The 20,485-nt window shown below is 37.8% G+C and overlaps 1 protein-coding gene across 3 annotated transcripts in view; it reads left to right on the forward strand.

The window, feature by feature from the left end:
- Positions 1-18,756: 18,756 nt before the first annotated feature.
- LOC127427885 (cyclin-dependent kinase 18-like) overlaps positions 18,757-20,485 on the forward strand; it is a 113,474-nt gene continuing 111,745 nt past the window's right edge. For all 3 annotated transcript variants that reach the window (XR_007894991.1, XM_051675787.1, XM_051675789.1), the window contains exon 1: positions 18,757-19,064. The gene's annotated coding sequence lies outside the window, so the exon portion shown is untranslated. The remainder of the gene's footprint in view (positions 19,065-20,485) is intronic.

A 20,485-nucleotide genomic window follows, 5' to 3' on the forward strand; every position in this document is an offset into this window, starting at 1 on the left:
TACCTGTTTCACCTCCATATCATTGTGTGGTTTTCCTAAACCCTCTGTCACACCCTCCCCTACTTTCTCTGATTCTGATATCCATCTAGCACTTTCAACCTCTGCCTCTTTTCTATCATTTGTTCATCTATCTTCTTATCCTCTCCTTCTCTCTCTTTCTCCCTTTGAGGTCAGCCATCTTGCTGGCGGGCTCGAACGGGAGCTGTTGATTGGGTTTAAGATGTGGAGGAGAGAAGGCACAAGAGGGAACTGGGAAATAGAGAAAGCCAGAGAACTCAAAGACTGTCGATGCATGAAGGAGGTAACAAGGTGAATTTAGAGGATAGGCAAAGAGAAATAAAAACAATTCCTGAGGATAATTTACTGCTAAATTAGTGATGTTTTTTTTCTGGGTGGGGGGGGGGTGTAGACTTCTAACAGGGATTCTAAGTTATGTTTCATGTAAAATTATACTCTCCCATGCCACTCATGTGGTTCCAAACTCATATGACTATCTTTCTTTCATGGAACACATAAGGAAATGTTTAGCAGAAATGTTCATGTTATGGAATAAATAAAATGATATGGGTTTGAAAAGACATAAGGGTGAATAAATGATGACAGAATTTTATTTTTTCAGTGAACTATTGCTCTCAGAAATGTATCCTAAAAAGTCTTTAGTAAAAGAAATAGATGGATGGATGGGTAGAAATCTAGATATGTAAAAATGTTGAGATTTTGTTGAGATCTCTTCTGAACCACTATAGAGACACATGTGAGATTAATGGGGTCTTGTTCTGAAGATAAAAATCTGAGAAGCAGGACACTTGAAGGAATAGTCCACCCAAAAATGAAAAATTCTCTCATCATTTATCACCCTCATGACATGCCAGCTGTGTAAGACTTTCTTTCCTCTTCAGAACACAAACAAATAATTTTTTTGAAGAGCTCCAAAAAGCACATAAAGGCAGCATAAAATAATTAATATGACTCCAGTGGTTAAATACATGTCTTCAGAAGTGATATGATAGGTGTGGATAAGAAACACATCAATATTTAAGTCTTTTTCTTTTTGTCTTTTTTTTTTTGTTGTTGCTATAAATCTCCACTTTCACTTTCATATTCTTCTTTTGTTTTTGTTTTTTGTTTTGTTTTTTGGCAATTTGCATTATTTGTGCATATCGCCACCTACTGGTTGGAGCTGGTCAAATCAAGTTGGAGATTTATAGTAAAAAAGGATTTAAATATTGATCTGTTTCTCACCCACACCTATCAAATTGCTTATGAAGGCATGGATTTAACCACTGGAGTCAAATGGATTAATTTTATGCTGCCTTTATGTATTTTTTGTAGCTTCAAATTTTTGGCCACCAATCACTCCCATTGTATGGACCTACAGAGCTGAAATATTCTTCTAAAAATCTTTATGTGTGTCTGCAGAAGTAAGAAAGTCATAGACGTCTGAGGTGGCATGAAGGTGAATAAATGAATAGACCATTTTCATATTTGGGTGAACTATTCCTTTAAGCAGTCCCCATTTAATCTCATTGCTAGTTGAAACAATTCAGATATTATATATAATATCCTTTGTGATTTTTCTTTCCTATGAGCTGAAAAACTGCATTCTTAAATTAGATGTCGACTGTGTTTCCTGTTCAAAATGCCTTTGTGGGGTATACCACTCTTTTTGGAAACTTTAAAGAGATGCATGCATAAAACATCACAAATTTATTGCGCAAGTGAGTTTAGTGCTCCAGGGCATAAGAGAACACATGTATTACAAAGAGAGGAGTAAACTATGTTATATAAAACAAGGAGATAGCGCAAAATGACAGGCGAAATGATGGAAAGGTACAATGAAGACAAACTAGGTGTAATACAGTTAAGTTCCCAGTGAGCAATATCTACTCAGGATTGTTTTTAGTTCAGAGTACATCGTTCACTTCAGTGCAGCCACACACTGTGTTCTGTGCACACTCTTATGCAACAAATTTGATTTCGGTTGTTAACTGAGCCAGCACTTCCAAACCCGTCCCGTTCTGTGAGGGGATTCAGAACACAAAACTTTCAACAGAAGAAAATACACGTCTCGGCATCTCCTGAGGCATCACTTCATCTTTCCACAGATAAAAGCGGAAAAACTGCAAACAAATGTTCCACTGAAAACAGCCATAATTATCTTGGTGTTAAGGCAATTCGCACACTGTTAGGGAAGTGTCTATGTAGACTATTTTAAGCTTCGATCAGTTTAACGAAAGGACTGCTGCCAACACACGCAAACTAATGCTAAACAATTCTAGTTGAGACTGAATTTAGACCCAAAAGATAAATCTGGAATGGCCATTTAGTGTTAAAACATGTGGGAGGTGAGCACAGATTGACAAATAACAGTTTAACCAATGTGTCACTTTTGCCTTAAAGATTTTCAGAGTGGCTACCTTGTGTGCAAGCTAGTTATGTAGTTCCTCAGCAATTTCTGTGAAATATGTCAGCCTGTATATGTGTTGTGAGACACTGAAATTTAATTTGCTTCTAGAGAATACCAAACTAACACTTTAGACCCCAAGTCAAAGTAGGCCTACACACCATTATTTAGATTTACGCAAATGAATATGAGGCTGTGAGCAGACGTTTATTATGTTGTATGTCAGCTGACAAAACACTGAAAAAAAGGGAAGAAAAAAAAAATGGAACACTAAATAGGTTTTCAGTGTATTTTTTTTTTTTTTTTTTTTTAGTTAAATAGAAGTTTCAGCCTCCAGACAACACAAATGAAAGATACTTTTTGTAAGATTTGGAAGAAAAAGATAAATTTTGTTTGAGGCACTTAGTAGCAAGCAAACATGGAATTCATGAGCAGAACTGTGTATTTCACTTTCTTTTGTTATGTCTGTGAAATAATCTGAACTTCTGATTATAAAGTCTTCACACATTTCCACCAAACAATTTGAAGGTTTTTTTCCCCCATGCTGGTCTATTAAGGCCTTATTCACGCTAGCGGCATCTTTGATTTTTAATGGGAATGACAACGAGGGATAGACGAACGGTATAAGGCTGTATAAAGCTCCTTGATCATATCTGATTCTCCAAAACTCATGTTGCCAGGGTTTTTTTTTTCTACTGAATGTTCATTGTTTTGTCCGCAGAACGATCCAAAAACACTTTAAACTGCAGTACAGTCCACTGAAGAGACAGTACATATATACCTCATAGCCTTGTTGTCATTCCCATTAAAAATCAAAGATGGCACTAGCGTGAATAAGGGCTATACTTCTAGCAAAATCCAAGAAAGAATGGGTGTCATTTCAAAAAGAAGGTGTTTTTAAGTTTGTAGTGGTGGTTTGAAATAGCTTGCCAACACAAACTCTCATGAAAGCTTCGTTCCAGCTGTTAAACACCTTCTTACTTCCATTGGTCCACGTGATAGGTGCGTGTGACCCGCTACTTTACCTACTTTGACGGCAACAACTTTTCCTGTTGATTTCTTTACTCAGTCGAGATCAGTCGACATGAACACACTGGAGCGCAAAGTTGCCACACTTTTAAACACCCACCTTTGCAGTAGTATTGATGTCTTTCTTTAAAACAATAAGTATAAAAACTGTTTTTCATGATCTTACATGGATTCTTTTCAGAAAATGCATCACAAAATACAATAACAGATGGTAACCAGTACATTTTATGACAACATAAAGCGTGTTAGCTTTAGCATTAGCACCATAAATGCAGAATGAAAAACGACAAACAACACATTATCTACTGCATATACAGTATACAGTATTGCTTTAAATCATCAATCTCATGTGAATTTGATTGATTGAATGAGTCATGCAGTCATTAATTACTATTTATTAATTTTAATGTCACATTCGTTTTACATGTAGTCTGTTGTCAGGGTAGCATACGTTCATTTTCTCAGCTTTGCTCAGCATTTTCGACCTTCTTTCGAGCTCCGAGTGAAGAACGAAAAACTTCGCAATGAGTGTATCGGAGCCTTTATTGTGATTTCATTGATATCAGATTTGTCTGCCCTTAAAAGAATAGTTCACCCAACAATGAAAATTCTCTCATCATTTACTCACCCTCAGGCCATTCCAGATGTGTGACATTCTTTATTCTGCAAAACACAGACAATGTTTTTTTAGAAGAATAGCTCAGCTTTCTAGATCCATACAATGCAAGTGAATGGTGTCCAGAACTTTGAAGCTCCATAAAGCAAAAAAGGCAGCATAAAAGTAACCCATAAAACTCCTCTGGTTAAATCCGTCTTCAGAAGTGATATAATAGGTGTGGGTGAGAAACAGATCAATTTTTATGTCTTTTTTTAATTTATTTTTTTACTATAAATCTCCACTTTCACTTCCACATACTTCTTTTGTTTTTGACAATTCGCATTCTTCTTGTATATCGCCACCTACTGGTAGGTGCTGGTCAAAGGTGGAGATTTATAGTAAAACAGTGTGCTTTTCTGGATACTGCATATTTTGGCACATAGAACAGGTATCCGGGTATTCCATATGGCCTGAAAATTTGCATATTCTACACAGTATACATACTACTGTATGTAATGCAAAGATAGTAAACAGTACATTTAGTATGCAGTTCCAAACACAGCATCTGACAACAGTCAAAAATGTTAAACTAGTTGAATGATAGTAAAGGAACTATAATTTAAACAATAATAAAGGTGTTATTGTTCTATTACTCACAGGCTTGTTTTTTTGTTTGCGTCAAATTTAATATGGCATCTACACTGACTGAGGTCTGTTAACGCATACTTGTATATTCCTTATGACATACTGTATGAATCGAAGCTATTGGAAAATTTATTGGAAATGTTTTAATGTCTCAAGACTAAAACCCTGAAGGAGCCTCGTCTTTGAATGCAGATATACAGTCTTAATAAAAGAGTGGCAGTCTGTCTTCACAGGGACACATTTGCCTTTAATCTCTTTTGTTAAAACATATCAATTTGAAGCGCCTTCACTAAGTGTGGATCTTGCATAATTCAAAGGCCAGCCAATGCTTTTATTGAGAGAGGCTACTGCCTTTTATCCCTCACCGTCTGCATGTTGCCATCATGAAACCTGGTTAGCCGCCATGTGGCAGATTAAGGAGCAGACACGGACGTGAGGGAGAGTTCTGGTCTCATTTTCACACTGTAATAAGACACATGAGAGAGCTAACTTTAAATAAAGAACAAAACGAGAATGCAAAGGGGATAGTTGTGTTGGTTTGTCATCTGGAACAGTTTAGAAGTCTTTTGTGATCCAAAGTGTAAACTTTTAGAATCAATATGGCTGAATTTCCAAACCATTATGTTGCTCCAAAAGTGCATGTACCCTGAAATCAACCCAACCAAAACAGTTCAGCCGAATTACTGACAAATGTTTAGAGACACAGGTTCTGAGTGGTTGGCAGGGCGTTGCTATGTGTTTCTGAGTTGTTTTTAGCTAGTAGCTATGCAGTTGCTATGGTGTTTTGGGTGGTCAAAAGAGCCCACCCTCAAGTCTCTGTGATATTCTGGTCTCTAGATATGGGGTCCCTATTTCAATTGAAGTCTGGGGGGGGGGGGGCTTCACCAGTTTTATTATCTGCTATAAGCATTATTGCTTTGAAAAGTAATAGCGCACCTCTCCACAACAAGGTATTATTCATGTTTGTAGCACAAAAGGTGCAGGATGAGTTATTACTTATGAGCAATAGTTATAGTGATGCTTGCCATAAGAAGCACAGCTAACTTCTTTTTACATTCAATATACACTACCGGTCAAAAGTTTTAAAGCACTTACTCATTCTTTATTATACGCATGTATATATATATATATATATACATTTTAGAACAATAGTAAAGTCATTAAAACTATGGAATAACATAAATGGAACTATGGGAATTATGTAGTGACTAAACAAAATCCCAAATAAATCAAAACTGTGTTATATTTTAGCATCTTCAGAGTAGTCACCCTTTGCCTAGAATTTGAAGAATGTACTCTTGACATTTTCTTAACCAACTTCTTGAGGTATCACCCTGGGATGCTTTTTAAACAGTATTGAAGGAGTTCCCATCTATGTTGGGCACTTATTGGCTGCTTTTCTTTATTATTCGGTCCAAGTCATTAATTTCAAAAACATTTTTTTTTTTTATATATAAAATTTTAGTTTTATAATTAAATTAATATGGTGGCACAATTATATTTTTGTCTACAAAACTAATTTCAAACATTTAAGCATACGCCTTCAGATCAAAAGATTTTTAAGATCATGAGAAACATTTCAGTCAAGTGTTTCAAAATTTTGACCAGTAGAGTGTCTAAAAAAAAAAAACAGATTATAAGGTCTCTACAGGTCATGAGGATATTTATTCAAAGGCTAGATTTATTCTTTTTTTCACCTCTGAGGAGAAAGGGTGACTAATCTCGAGACTATTCCCACAACGTTGAGGTCGCCAGTCGCACTTACTGTGAAATCTCTTTTGTTCTGGCCGGCGACAATATATCAACTTCACGCAGTGTAACGGAATGATGACATCACAGTCTGATAATGGAGCTTTTATTGCCACCAAGGTCACCAGAGAAGTAGCAACAGGCCCTGATCAAATGCAGCATGTTGTGGACCTCCGACAAAGAGCATCACTAATCAGAATTAACCTTGAATGAGACTGCAAACGTTATGAATTCAGAAAAATGTCAGGAACACATTTTGCTCCTTTTTCATCTGCTCACCGCACTGTTGGATTCAAATGGAATTTCCACCAGAAGAATAATCACTCTTATTTTTGTGACCTTGTGGCGTGATTATACAGTATTTCTTGTACCATGTAGCGCAGAGAACTCATCCATTTCTCGCAGTCAAGATGAAGTTAAACAAGTTTTAGCTGCATTGTTTGGACAAAGTCCTGGCACAAACTCAGGCCATGGCATCAGATGGCATCAGAAAACTTGAAAAGTTGCTTACAAGTTATATGGACTACATTTACTGACTGATCGCACTCTGAATTCGGCGAATTCTTAACTTAAATTTTGCCTGTGCTTCCCAAAATTCAAACCACTGCCCCCCAGTGGCCAAAGCTGGAAGTGTATGAGCTCATATTGGCTCATTTCCAAGTGAAATGTTCACAGAGTGGTGCAAAAGCGAGCTGCATTTTACTTGTTAATGATGTAATACAATCAACAGGAATGCATATTTTACTAACCCTATCCCCAAACCCCAGCCATAAACCTTACCATCAGTGGAGTAACAGGCAAGGTCCCACTTTTTTGGTGTCCTTAACTATTACTTACTAACATTAATACAGTATGATACAATGTCTTTATTGTGTAACTACATTTTGTTTGCAAAATTCTTACGTTACACATTAGCTGCAACTGAGGTTTTTACGGACATTCTCAACCTTTCCCTCTCTTTGTCTGTAGTCCCCACATGCTTTAAAACATCCACCATTGTGCCTGTTCCAAAGCAATCAAAAATCACTTGCTTAATGACTGTTGTCTTGTTGCTCTGACCCCCATCATCAGCAAATGCTTTGAGAGACTAATCAGAGATTACATCTGCTCTGTGCTGCCTCTCTCTCTAGACCCATTGCAGTTTGCTTACCGCAACAACCGCTCCACTGATAATGCCATTGCATCTACAATACACACTGCTCTCTCCCACCTGGAAAAAAAAGAACACTTATGTGAGAATGTTGTTTGTAGACTACAGCTCAGCATTCAACACCATAGTGCCCTCCAAGCTAGATGAGAAACTCCGGGCTCTGGGCTTAAACAGCTCACTGTGCAGCTGGATCCTTCACTTCCTGTCAAGCAGATGCCAGGTGGTTAGAATGGGCAGCAACATCTCCTCATCACTGACCCTCAACACTGGAGCCCCGCAAGGCTGTGTTCTTAGCCCACTCTTGTATTCCTTGTACACACATGATTGTGTGACAACACATAGCTCCAATGCCATCATTAAGTTTGCTGATGACACGACGGTGGTAGGTCTGATCACTGACAATGATGAAACAGCCTACAGAGAGGAGGTGCACACACTGACACACTGGTGTCAGGAGCACAACCTCTCCCTCAATGTCAGTAAGACAAAGGAGCTTGTGGTGGACTTCAGAAGAAAAGACAGATAACACAGTCCCATCACCATCAATGGAGCACCAGTGGAGAGAGTCAGCAGCTTCAAGTTCCTGGGTGTCCACATCACTGAGGAACTCATATGGTCCATCCACACTGAAGTCGTTGTGAAGAAGGCTCATCAGCGCCTCTTCTTCCTGAGACGGCTGAGGAAGTTTGGAATGAACCGCCACATCCTCACACGGTTCTACACCTGCACTGTAGAGAGCATCCTGACTGGCTGCATCTCCGCCTGGTACGGCAATAGCACAGCCCGCAACCACAAAGCACTTCAAAGGGTGGTGCGAACTGCCAGACACATCATCGGAGGTGAGCTTCCCTCCCTCCAGGACATATATACCAGGCGGTGTGTGAAAAAAGCTCGGAGGATCATCAGAGACTCCAGCCACCCGAGCCATGGGCTGCTCTCACTGCTACCATCAGGCAGGCGGTATCGCAGCATCAGGACCCGCACCAGCCGACTCCATGATAGCTTCTTCCCCCAAGCAATCAGACTTTTGAACTCTTGATCTCTCACAATCAATATACATCAGCACTGCACTTTATTAATCTTATTATCTCACACCGGACTGTCATAAATTATATTATTATATATTATATTCTCTCTTAACAACTTACTATCAACCGACAGCCTGAATGTCAATACAGTACAATACAACCTACTGTACATTCTATATATACTATATATACTTTTTTATTGAATAATGTGTATCTATATTGTGTGTGTTGTATACTGTACAGTGTATGTTATTATTTGTATATTGTGTTGCGTGTAATTATGTGTATATTAGACTTTAAATTTTGTTGTGTTAATTTGATGTTATTGTAAATTGGTATATGTCTCATCACTGTAACGAATGCTATGTTGATCGGAACTGCACCCAAGAATTTCACATACCATTACACTTGTGTATATGGCTGTGTGACAATAAAAGTGATTTGATTTGATTTGATTTTGAATACACCCTAATATACAGTAAAGTGTGTCCAAATTAAATTTTAGAGCAAAAATGCAACCTCCGAAATGTGCTCAGTGCTCACCATTGTTTATGTGAACACTATTACATTGTGTTTCACACAGGACACTATACCGTGTATCGGAGGTTGCTCGTGCAACATGCTATCAGTAGTGCTGGAGCGAAATGTGTTGCAAATATGTTTGATGGGGGATGGTGCTTGTCAGCAATTCAGCTAAATGGTGTTAATTTAGAACTTTATAACTTTCTGAAGCAACATGTCGATTTCCCATGTGATCATGTAGACTTTTACGGTACTTCTTTATTTGTTCTTTTTAGAGTTTGGCAGCCTCTAGTCACCATCCACTTTCGTTTTATGGTGAAAAAAAACAAAAAAAAACAGCGTCAATGTTATGCTAAATAACTCATTTTATATTCTACAGAAGAAAGTCAACAGTGAGTAAATGATGACAGAATTTTCATTTATGGGCAACTATCACTTAATATGAAGTCATTATCTCTTAAGCACAACCAAGATCTCTTAAGCAAAAACATTATGGCCTTTGTACTTACTCTAAAGAACACCCTGTACAATTCTGAAAGAGATACTACATCACCAGGTATCCCATCTGGCAGTGTTACAAAATGCATACACCATCACAAAGAAAACTTGCTCCCAAATGTGAGGATACAGCTAAATCGATCATGAGCCGCTGAAACAAGCTCTCTCATGGGGGATACTTGATGAAGAGTCTTGTTATCAAGTCAAAGTGCTGACGACATGCTTTTCCAAGCAAAGAACTCCATCAGACATCTCCTCTCTCCCAGGGTGTCCCCCTCTCTCTCAGCATAAATCAAAGCAGATCTTTAAAAAGCTGCAGATTGTTCTTGTGCAAACACGGTGGGCCCTACAGCTTGCCTCCACATCACATTGCTGTTTGATCATTAAATATTAACCCTGAAGTTTGGTATCCGCTCCCCCTGAAATAGATTTTCATTTTGTGTACCGTTTGTTTGGCCCCTCTTGGATTTAAGTCCAGTATGAAGGGCATCACTGATCTAATCAGATTGCACTGTGTTGCCTGCGGGGAGAGAACTCTGTCCCCCTACTTTTCAGTCTCTCTCTCTCCTGCCACTAGACAAGGTCACTTGGCCACTGCTTTTTCTTTGTCAGGTTGTTTCCCAGGTCGGATGGCTGAGTGACTCAGGAGAAAAGTTGTGATGTTACCAACACACTTCTGTTACTTATATACTCACCTATGTCAGAGAGGGATAGTTCACCCAAAAATGAAAGTTCTGTCACCATTTACTCACCCTCATGTCGTTCCAAACTCTTGGAACTTTCTTTCTTCCGTGAAACGCAAAAGATGTTAGGCAAGATGTTAGTCACTATTCACATTCATTGCATCTTTTTTCAACACTTATCTCATGCAAAAAAAAAAACAACAACAACAAAAAAAACATTTGGTGACATTTTTGCATAACGGTATTCTGTGGTTCAATATATGTATCGCGGGAGTTCCGAAGTAAAATATCCACTGAGTGGCGCTAAAAGCGAGATAAATGTTCACCCAAACAGATGAGGTTTTTAAGGTTAATGCTCTATCGAGTTTTAATTTAACAAAACCGAACTCCCTACCCTAAACCTTAAACTAAACCTAACCGATAGTGTTATTAAAAGAAAATGTGAAATGAAAAATGCAAATGCCAAAGCAACTAAGTCATTTTGTGGTGGTTCTACAACAATTTCAACGTGTCGATTCGAATGCTCTTCAGGACTCGTACCCTGGTCCTTTGCATTCCAAATGCAATGCATTAAAAATTGAGCTACCGTGTAATTTAATTGCACTTGTAAATATAGTTGGGTATGTAATGCATACATTAAAATATATCGCCTTACAAGTCATGTGCTATAGTAAAAGTGTTTGGATGTCATAAGATAGCATTGTGTGAGCATCAGGGTTAAAAGTACGAGTTTATTAACTGATAATCTGCCATTTTACTTGTGATTTGCGTGAAAGGGAATACAAGTTGTTGTTTTAGCGCCTCTAGTGTTAATTTCACCATAAAATTGCCACGATACATACAACAAGCCACTTAATTTTTTTTTTATTTTGTTTTTTTTGTAATGTTGGAATTGCAATGTTAAATTTGCTTTGTATAAAACAATGTATAAAACTATATACTGCAGAAAGATTTGTTAAGTATGCTATTCTGAATGTAAACAAAAAGTGATTTGTTTTGGCATCGCTTCAGAAAATTCCATCTAATAAGAATCATCAACATCAGCTGTATAGACCATCTGTAACAATTAGGGGTCACAGTCTGGTCCCTTTTTGATGCCAAGAGAGCCTTTCAATATTTCTGCATAAATAGCTCACCACCAAATCCACCATTTCCCTTATTCTCCTTGCTGATTCACTGGTGCCGTTATGCCCATGAACAAAGTCTTTCCTTTTGAAATTAGGTGGAAAAGCTACTGTGAACTTCAGCATACAAAAGTAATTTGTAATGCTCGCCGGAACAACAAGGTTAAAAGGCAAACAGAAGCTTTGATCATGTTCAGACACAGGAAAAGTGAGGATCACAAAAAAATGTTTGATGTTTGTTGGAAGTTTCCATGTGATATTATTATCAAGTCAATCATGACAGCTCAAAACAATTGATAGCTTCAACAGGGGGACAGACACATTAATGGTTCTCTAACACTGTACTTTCATGCCATTATTATCATCAAAGTTGATAAATGATCAGAGATATCAAAGCTGTCAATGTGTGTAAACATTCTCGAAATCTAATATCACATCATATCCCATCATTATAATTATCAACTTTTTATTTGGCAAGTATTGTTCATTGAACACTGTCTTATTAAGACTTTAAAGGAATAGTTCACCTAAAAATAATTCTCTCATCATTTATTCACCCTTAAATCATCTCATTTATTCATTTAACAAACGCTTATAAACAAATTGATGTAGATAAGTATAATATAAGCAGAAGAGACTTAATCCATGGGAAAAAACAATAAAAGTTTTACTTTCATACCAAATTTTGAAGAATCAACTAAAAAAAATACTATAATAGAAGTGTAATAGAGATAAGATATAAAGATTGGAGGAGATTTTTTTTTATAGTAAGTGCAATTAAAGTTGTGTTCATGATCATGTTTGCATAATCAGTGACAAATGCAATTTGGAGGTCACATTTTTTTTAATATTCCATCAGTGGAGTTTTTTACTCTGATGGATAAGTTTAGGTTTGGGGTTGGGGTTTGTGTTGGGTGGTTCAGTTTATAAAATATGCATTTCTCTTTACTGTATTACAGTGTGTACAGCTAAAAAACGAACTCGCTTTTGGCGCCCCTCTGTGGACATTTCACCTGGAAAATAGCATTCATGTGCCCATATGCCCAACAATACTTACAGCTTTGGCCACTGGGAGCAGTGTTTCTCATTTTGGTAAGCACAGACCAATTTCAGCTAAAGACCGATTTCACTGTGAGATCAGTCTTCTTCTGCGTGGATGAATCTCATAGTTAAGGGTTACCTGTGATCAACATATCATCTTGGAGTCGGAGATATTCACCAGCAGAGCCGAAGTCCTGACATGCTATTTTCACATTGATGTTGTGTTATTTGAGACATTAGTTCATTTGAGGAAGATAAGCAACACAATGACTTATTTTAATATGATTATTCAAGTGTTTTATCCACCATACATTAATGTTTGTATTGTACTACACATATCCCGGATTTAAGAGGTTAAAATCAAGTTCTCCAAGATGTGAAAACTGGGAACAAAACCAACCTGATTTCATAAACATCACGTGACCATGGCATTTTTTTTCAAAATGATATTACGTGCCTTATTACATGTTTTGCTGCAGTTTTTCAATGAAATGTCCATCAGGGGGTGCCAAAAGTGAATGAAATGATGTTGTAATCATGCAATGTTTTTAAGGTAAATATTAGATATAATATTAGTTTAAATTAGTAAAACGTATCTCCCTAACCAAAAACTTTTATCTAAACCTAACCAATAGTGATCTAAAATCAAATGAGGTAAACAAAACAGACATCCTTACCCTAAACCAACACCTAAACCTAACCGATAGTGTCCAAAAACAAAATGCGAAATAAAAAGCACATTTCCTGAAGCAACCTTGTCATTTCATGTTGCTTCTATGACACTTTCGTCTAACATGTCACCTTGCGTGTTTGGCTGGGCTCAAACTTCCAAGTCCAAGGTCCAACACTTTATCAGGTGAGCTATATGGAAGCTTATCACATTGGAATAAGTGTGTAAATGCAAGTGGGTCTGTAATACAAGCGTTAAAATATATCGTTTTTCAAATGGCATCATCGTTATAGTAAAAGTGTTTTGATATCATAACATAGCAGTCTGTGAGTAATAGCACAAAAAATAAGTGTTTATAAAGTCATAATCAACCGTTGTAGTCTTGATTTTTTGTGAAAGTGAACAACGCACAATTGTTGTAGCGCCTCAAGTGTTAATTTCACCAGGAAACTCCAGCGAAACAGAACGTAAAAGTCAGTTTGCAAAAATGTAGTTATAGTGATGTTCATTCTATGAGACTAGGTTTAATCTCATTTCAGTACATTTACTGTTCTTTGTCCAATTCAGGTGTGAAAACCTTAAACTTATTTGAGCATATGTACTGCTTACTTGATGAACAGGATCTTTTGACTGAGTTTGAGAGGCAGAAGATCTAACAGGCGATTTTGTTCATGAAATAATTTTTTAACATCCCTATTTGTTATAAAAGTCAACACTGGTTTGTGTTGTATATCAAAAAAGTCAACACTCTTAGCATTTTAAAGGAATAGTGCAACCAAATATGAAAATTCCTTTATCATTTACTCAACCTCATATTGTTTCAAACCCGTATGACTTAAGGACCATTTTTGCTTCTGCATTGAAACTACGCCATAGGGACCAGGTTTGCATTTGTAGTTCTGCCTTGGTGTGTCTGCATTGTCCTGTGAGTACACAGCCAAAGTGCTAGTATATTGAGAGAAAATGCCTTAATTGCTGAAATAGCTACTTTACATTTAATAAATAAACATATTTTATATAGATTCATCCACAATGAATCCACAAAATACATAAAGACAATGTATTTTATGGATTCATTGTGGATGAAACATAAACAGAACATAAAAACAGCAGATGTTCCCAAAAAACGAAACTAAAAAAGTCGAAATACAATGTGACACGATAACTGATCAGTGGATATGGATAGATCTTCAAATAATCTTGAAGAAAATGCAACGTATATTCCCTTATGAAAATTAACCATGGGTACTACAATACTACTATTGTAAAACCATGGTTACTATATAGTTACTACAATATTACTAGTAAAACCATGGTTATTTTTGTAAGGGTTAAACAAATATGGTGACAACGTGAAATTGTACAGAAATTTATGCTTAACATTAGGCTTGTAACTGCATCAACAATCAGAAAATTTTCCTGATGATTAGCGATATATATAAAAAAAAATTCAATAAAAATAAGGCTAATCATGTAATATAGTCTTTGTCTCTTCCTACATATGTCTCAACACAACTTTGGTAAAGAGTGAGCAGCAGGGTAACTTAAAGGGGGTCGCACACTGGACACATCTGGCGGACGACATGGCGCGTTCTAAAATCAGAATCTATTTTCTATGAAGGTACACACACCGCCGCTGCCGCTAAGCGTCTGTTGGCAGCGCCCAGCTACAAGTCCAGAGGCTGCTCAAAATTCTGCACGGAGCACAACTCGCATAGTTTTCCATTCAATTTGAACCAAATCATTATCAAAGGACGTACATTACATCATTTACTTTAGCCATCACTGGATGATATATAATATACTGTATATGTATCTTTCACATAACCAACACAATGTATTTTCAGTTACAAGCATGCAAAGGCGTCATTTATGGGTGGGATGGGTGGGACATTTCCCCACCACTTCTTGTGTTGGCCAATTTTGTCCCCACCCCTTTTTGAAAATGCTGTCCTGACATAATTGTCTAATGCAGAAGAAATTTTGCCAGTTTCTGAGCAGGAGTTCCCAAATCCCAGGACCAACAGTAGCAGATACTGGGATAAAGTTATTAAATTAATTATGTGAAATATTGATTGCAGCTCTTGAATTGGTCATCAAGAATATCTATTTATTTTTAAAGAGTAATTATTTGTGCATAACCTAATAAATATTCATGAGTTTCACAATGTCAAAACATTTTGTTTTTAAAAAAGAAAGTAAAGTCCGTCAGTGAACCAGTGAAACATTCATATGAACTGGTTAATTTACATAAACCGACTTACTAAAACGAGTTCCCAATGCTAAATGTACGGGAATTGTTTATTTTAACTTGTTAACTTTTAACATTTATATGAACTGTCCTGGGAACTAATTAAATGATTTGGTTTTCCCAGCGCCACTTATGAGAGAGAGAGAGAAGATGGTTTTGGTGAGCGTGTTTGATGACTCCCTCGGTTCCATTAGGTGGGTTTCCATCCAACTAATTTTATGCGCATTTTGAAATTGTGCATAAGAAATCCTGAATGGAAATGCTAGATATGCGAATAAACTTTCTAAATTTGCTTAAAAATTTAATGCGCTAGGAGGAGGTGGATTTTCTAGAATTTTGCACTAGTTTAAATGCGCATTAAGGAGATGGAAACAGTTTATTCGTAAAACGATGACGTGTTTTGACCATTCGTGCATGTTTATGAGTGTGCGATAGCTTGATGTGACTAGCCCACCAAAAGGTCTGACCTTGGTACACAATTCTTTGAACATAGCCCTTGTCATTTGGAAGTGTTTAACCCACAGCTGGTCGAAAAAGTTAAGGGAGTAACAGAGAAAAGTAAACATAAAATTGGTTGGGGTGAGTGAGTACCAGTCCCCTGCCAAGCACAACAGACACGTCAAATTCCAATGTCAAGTATTTTATTTACAATATTTACACCTCGAAAGCGCTGGCGATATGCCTCAGGCACCAGTTCATATGCACGTAGCACCGCTGCTTTCACAACATCGTAATCTAGGGACTGCTCTATTGGTAGCGCAGCACATACCTCTTGAGCCTTACCCACAAAGTTACATTGAAGCAATTCGCTCAAAGGCTATGAAGTAGGCATCTACCTCAGCTTCTCGAAAGGGAGGCACTAATTTTATATACTTTGCTACATCAAAGTTAACCTGAACATCATTCGGAGATCCAACATTAACAGTGCTATTCTGTGCCGGAACGGCAGACAAAGGTGAGGAAGGTCTAGAGCGTGGAGCTGGCACAGGCTTACGGCGTAAAGTCTCTGCCTCAATTGCTAAACTTTTCAGCTTAATGTCTCGGTGAGCTTGAGCTTCAATAGCATGGAGCTGGATAACTTGAGTGTCATGCTCCTGTTGTTTAATGGCTAGCTCAAGTTCTTTTAGCTTGATCACTAATACAGGATCCATGCTCGGTTCAGTATCAAGGGGAACAGCAACAGCACTAGTTTCAGCCATTACAGCTACTTCATTCTCCTCCTCTACCCCTTCAGTCTGCGAATCAGTCGGTAGGATACCAGCGTTAACTAACTCAGTGTACAGTTGATCTTTTAAAACCTGTTTTGTTACATCTCTAGACACAGAGATATTAAAGAAGTCAGCAATTAACAGCAAGTCCTTCTTACGGCAGCGATTGAAAACTTCTACCGAGGGAGCGAGGGTAAACTCAATCAAATCAAATTCCATTCCACATAGTATAACCTCTCCGCCCCTAACAAAAAAAAAAGAAAACAGCCAAAACTTAGTTAAGCAATACAAGAAATATCAAAACACAAATTAGCTTGAAATGCTCACAATAAATAACTTATTAGTTTTTCTTTGCACAAGATTTCAAACACAAATTTTAGTATTACATAGAATAAAACAAAGTTTTCAGCTTCACTTTGCACCAAATGGAATATTGCACTGCTTTACAGTGTTGAATTATCCCGGATGAGCCCCCAATTTTCACTGTTACATCCCAGATGTAAGGGTCTAGGGTAAGGGAGTAACAGAGAAAAGTAAACATAAAATTGGTTGGGGTGAGTGAGTACCAGTCCCCTGCCAAGCACAACAGACACGTCAAATTCCAAAGTCAAGTATTTTATTTACAATATTTCCAAATGACAAAGTAAAATAGGAAGCAAAATAGACTCCAGGAGGGGGAAAGGCCAAAACAACAAACAAAAGGACCCTCTAACTAGTTAAGGAGCAAAACTGTCTAAACTGACAAAATTAACAACAGAAATTTACACTAACTCCCTAACTAAGCAGAAACAAGAGAAAAAGATTCACAGAAATAAAATGGCACCCACCTCCCTACGGCTTCCAACACAGAGAAACACGTAGCGCAACAACAACGCTAATTACTTATTTGGAGGGCTACAATAAGCCATAACTTGAGTAAGTTTTACACAGTATCAATCTCTGACAAAACTACTAAAACAACACAAGGCAGGCGAGAGGTACAGCACTCTGGAAGTCAAGCTTCAGAGTGGTAGGCATGTTGAACAGCTTTTGAGCTTGCAGCCTCTGCACAGTAACGAGCGGCAGGTGCGAGCGATCACCTTCCTCTCTTCCGCACCTGGTTGAGCGGCAGTAACACACGGAGAAACACAGAAAGAGAGAGAGAAAGAGCACACAGCAGCACGTAGCATCCAACAATATTATATAAATAAACACGGAACGTAACAAAATGCACTTAAAAAATGCTAAACATTTTGGATGGAAACCCAGCAAGTGATGCATGTGCAATACAATGTGACAAATGTAGCGCATTGTGATGCTACAACACTACTTGTTGGAAAACGTAGCTTGTTACTGGAAAAGCTACACCATTGTGAAAATAGCTGAACTACTGTCACCCTACTGAAAAATTTACAGTAGTTCAGTTAATAGCATCTCTGCATTTAGTTAACTTCTCCCCAACACTGCGCAACATATTTGAATGTTCGTGAGCGACGAAGGGGAAGATTTCCATTGAAAAACAACTTTAATGTCAGTTTCTCACACAAAGCTATCGTATGGCTTCAGAATATAATGTGCAAGTCATTTGTACTAATTTATGGTGTTTTTTTGTTTGTTTGTTTTTTGTCCTAGCCCCTGGTCACTGTATGCATTTGTTGTATGGAAAAGAGTGACTCGGACATTCAGCAAAACATCTCCGTTTAAGTTCGACATGAGACAGAATTTTGAATTTGGTGAGAACTATCCCTTTAATGTGCATGCTTATCTCCTCTGTGGCATTCAAAACACCTAATTAGTCTATTGCAATGTCTTTGATATCTCTCTTAATAATGCACACTAAGAGCTTTGGGTCACATAACAAAAAGGAGAGAATCCAACCAGTCTGAAAGCTTACAGCAGCGAAACGCAGTGTAACCTTCCACTTGTCACATCAGCTAATTAACGGCATCCAGGACCATGACAAACACACAAACACTATAGCCATAATGAACAAGCTCTAGTGTAAAAGAATCAGTATCTCGGCAGGCACAGAGGGCTTGAGTTATGAAGCGTTCCATTGGCCGTTGCTATAACAATAGGGGAGGAGAGACAACCATGTGGGGGTGGAGACCCAGCTTGATTATAAAATCCTTCAGAGAGCCCACATTTGCTTCCTGTATGTTTTTTTCTTAATTTATTATTATTATTATTTTTTCTGTTATGTTTTGGTGCACGTCCTCCTGTCAGGAGGTCTCTCATGAATAGAGGTAGGAGGGAACATAGAGAGCAGGGATAAGGCAAGAGAAGCAGCTGTGCCTGTGTCTACTGCATGCATGCATGCATGCTGCAGACTAAATAAGAAACCTCCAGTCTTGGATTATCTGTCTGGCAGTACACTCGCAGCCTGAGACCCAGAGGCCGCCGCCTTCTCTTTCTCCTCCCTTTCACACTGAAAGAAGAGTAGAGACACTCTACTGTTTGTCTCCTGCAGACTCCATCCACTCCTGTGAGTATGCAACTGTGCATGCAACCATGTATGTGTTGTATCTGCACTGGTTCCATGATCTAAACTATTTTGAACTGTTTTAAGTTTTAGATGCATGAGTCTTTTAGATGTCTAATTGCTGATTAAAACATACTGTGTAGGCACTGAAATGCACTGCCATTGTTAGACTTTCAAGCTAGACTGCAATTGTGCATCAGGTTGTCCACTTTGATACTGTCTTTATTGGAAAGCATGTTTTGCAGGTTCAATTTGTGTTTAATGCTTGAATAATAGCATATATGTGCTGTTTTTTCCTTTTAGGTTTGTTCCACACATTTGCTCATCTTTCTAAACCCACACGCAGGCGTTAGGGCTGAAGTGCACTGACGCAACATATGTGGCTTCGGGGTCATGTGCGCTTGACGATGTGTGCTTTGACGTGCACATGATTCATGGTTGCATGTATACAGCCTGAACTATAGATTCCCGTGGAGTGCTCTCAGCCACCGGCGTCCCGAGAGCAGCGAGATGCTTTAAAGTGACACATTGCAATGTTTACATAACACACCTGCTTATTACACTCTATCTAACACCACTAAACCACAAACGCACACATAGCGTCACCCAATAAAATGCATTTAAAGCAGGACCAGTATGAAGCTACAGTAGGCGGTCAACGGTGGCTCATTAGAGAAGAGAAAGAGCTATTGATAAAGAAAGCATGCAATTTTGAAGTAAAATGCAGTCAGAGAGCCCACTGGCTATGGATGCACTCTATAAAAATAAAGGTTCTTTAACTGGAAGATAACATCTTTCTTTCTTAAGCACCATTTTTTCACTGTAAAAGTTTTTTAAGTTGGCTATAAGGTTGTTTGGAGATAAAAAAAAAAAAAGTTTGGTTACAAATTTGGTAACTCATTCTATATTTATTTATGCAATACAAATGACTGATACATGTCAATAGCCTGTAATATGCTTCCCTTGTCTCATTCCAAAAACCCAATGTTTTCTTTCTTCCATGGAACATAAAATTTATTTTTCTATTAAAATTATGGTCAGGTTTAGGGTTTGGGAAAGGGGTGAAACTTAGGAAAAACTGTAATAACATAATTTGTTGGTTCGTTTATTTTTCTTTATAAGAGTAAAAGTCATACTTTTTTGATGGGCCAACTCATACGATTTTGCAATCTTGTACTATTATTACGACTGGTCATGAGAACGGGTTTCAAAAAGAGATGTAATGCAGAATGACAATGTCTCAGGGCTCTATTTTGTGACAGTGCTAGGCACAGTGAAATGCTCAACTATGCCTTATCTAATTTTCGTGAGAGTGCTAATTCTAAGTGCAATTTTCATGCCAGCGCAAAGCGCAAGTGGGCGTGGGTGGGAGTGTTTGGGCTATCTGTGGGTGTATGCGCACAAACTGTGGGTGTAGTGTATGT

Source organism: Myxocyprinus asiaticus, chromosome 37 (genome assembly GCF_019703515.2).
Source record: "Myxocyprinus asiaticus isolate MX2 ecotype Aquarium Trade chromosome 37, UBuf_Myxa_2, whole genome shotgun sequence".
Classification (NCBI taxonomy): Eukaryota; Metazoa; Chordata; class Actinopteri; order Cypriniformes; family Catostomidae; genus Myxocyprinus; species Myxocyprinus asiaticus.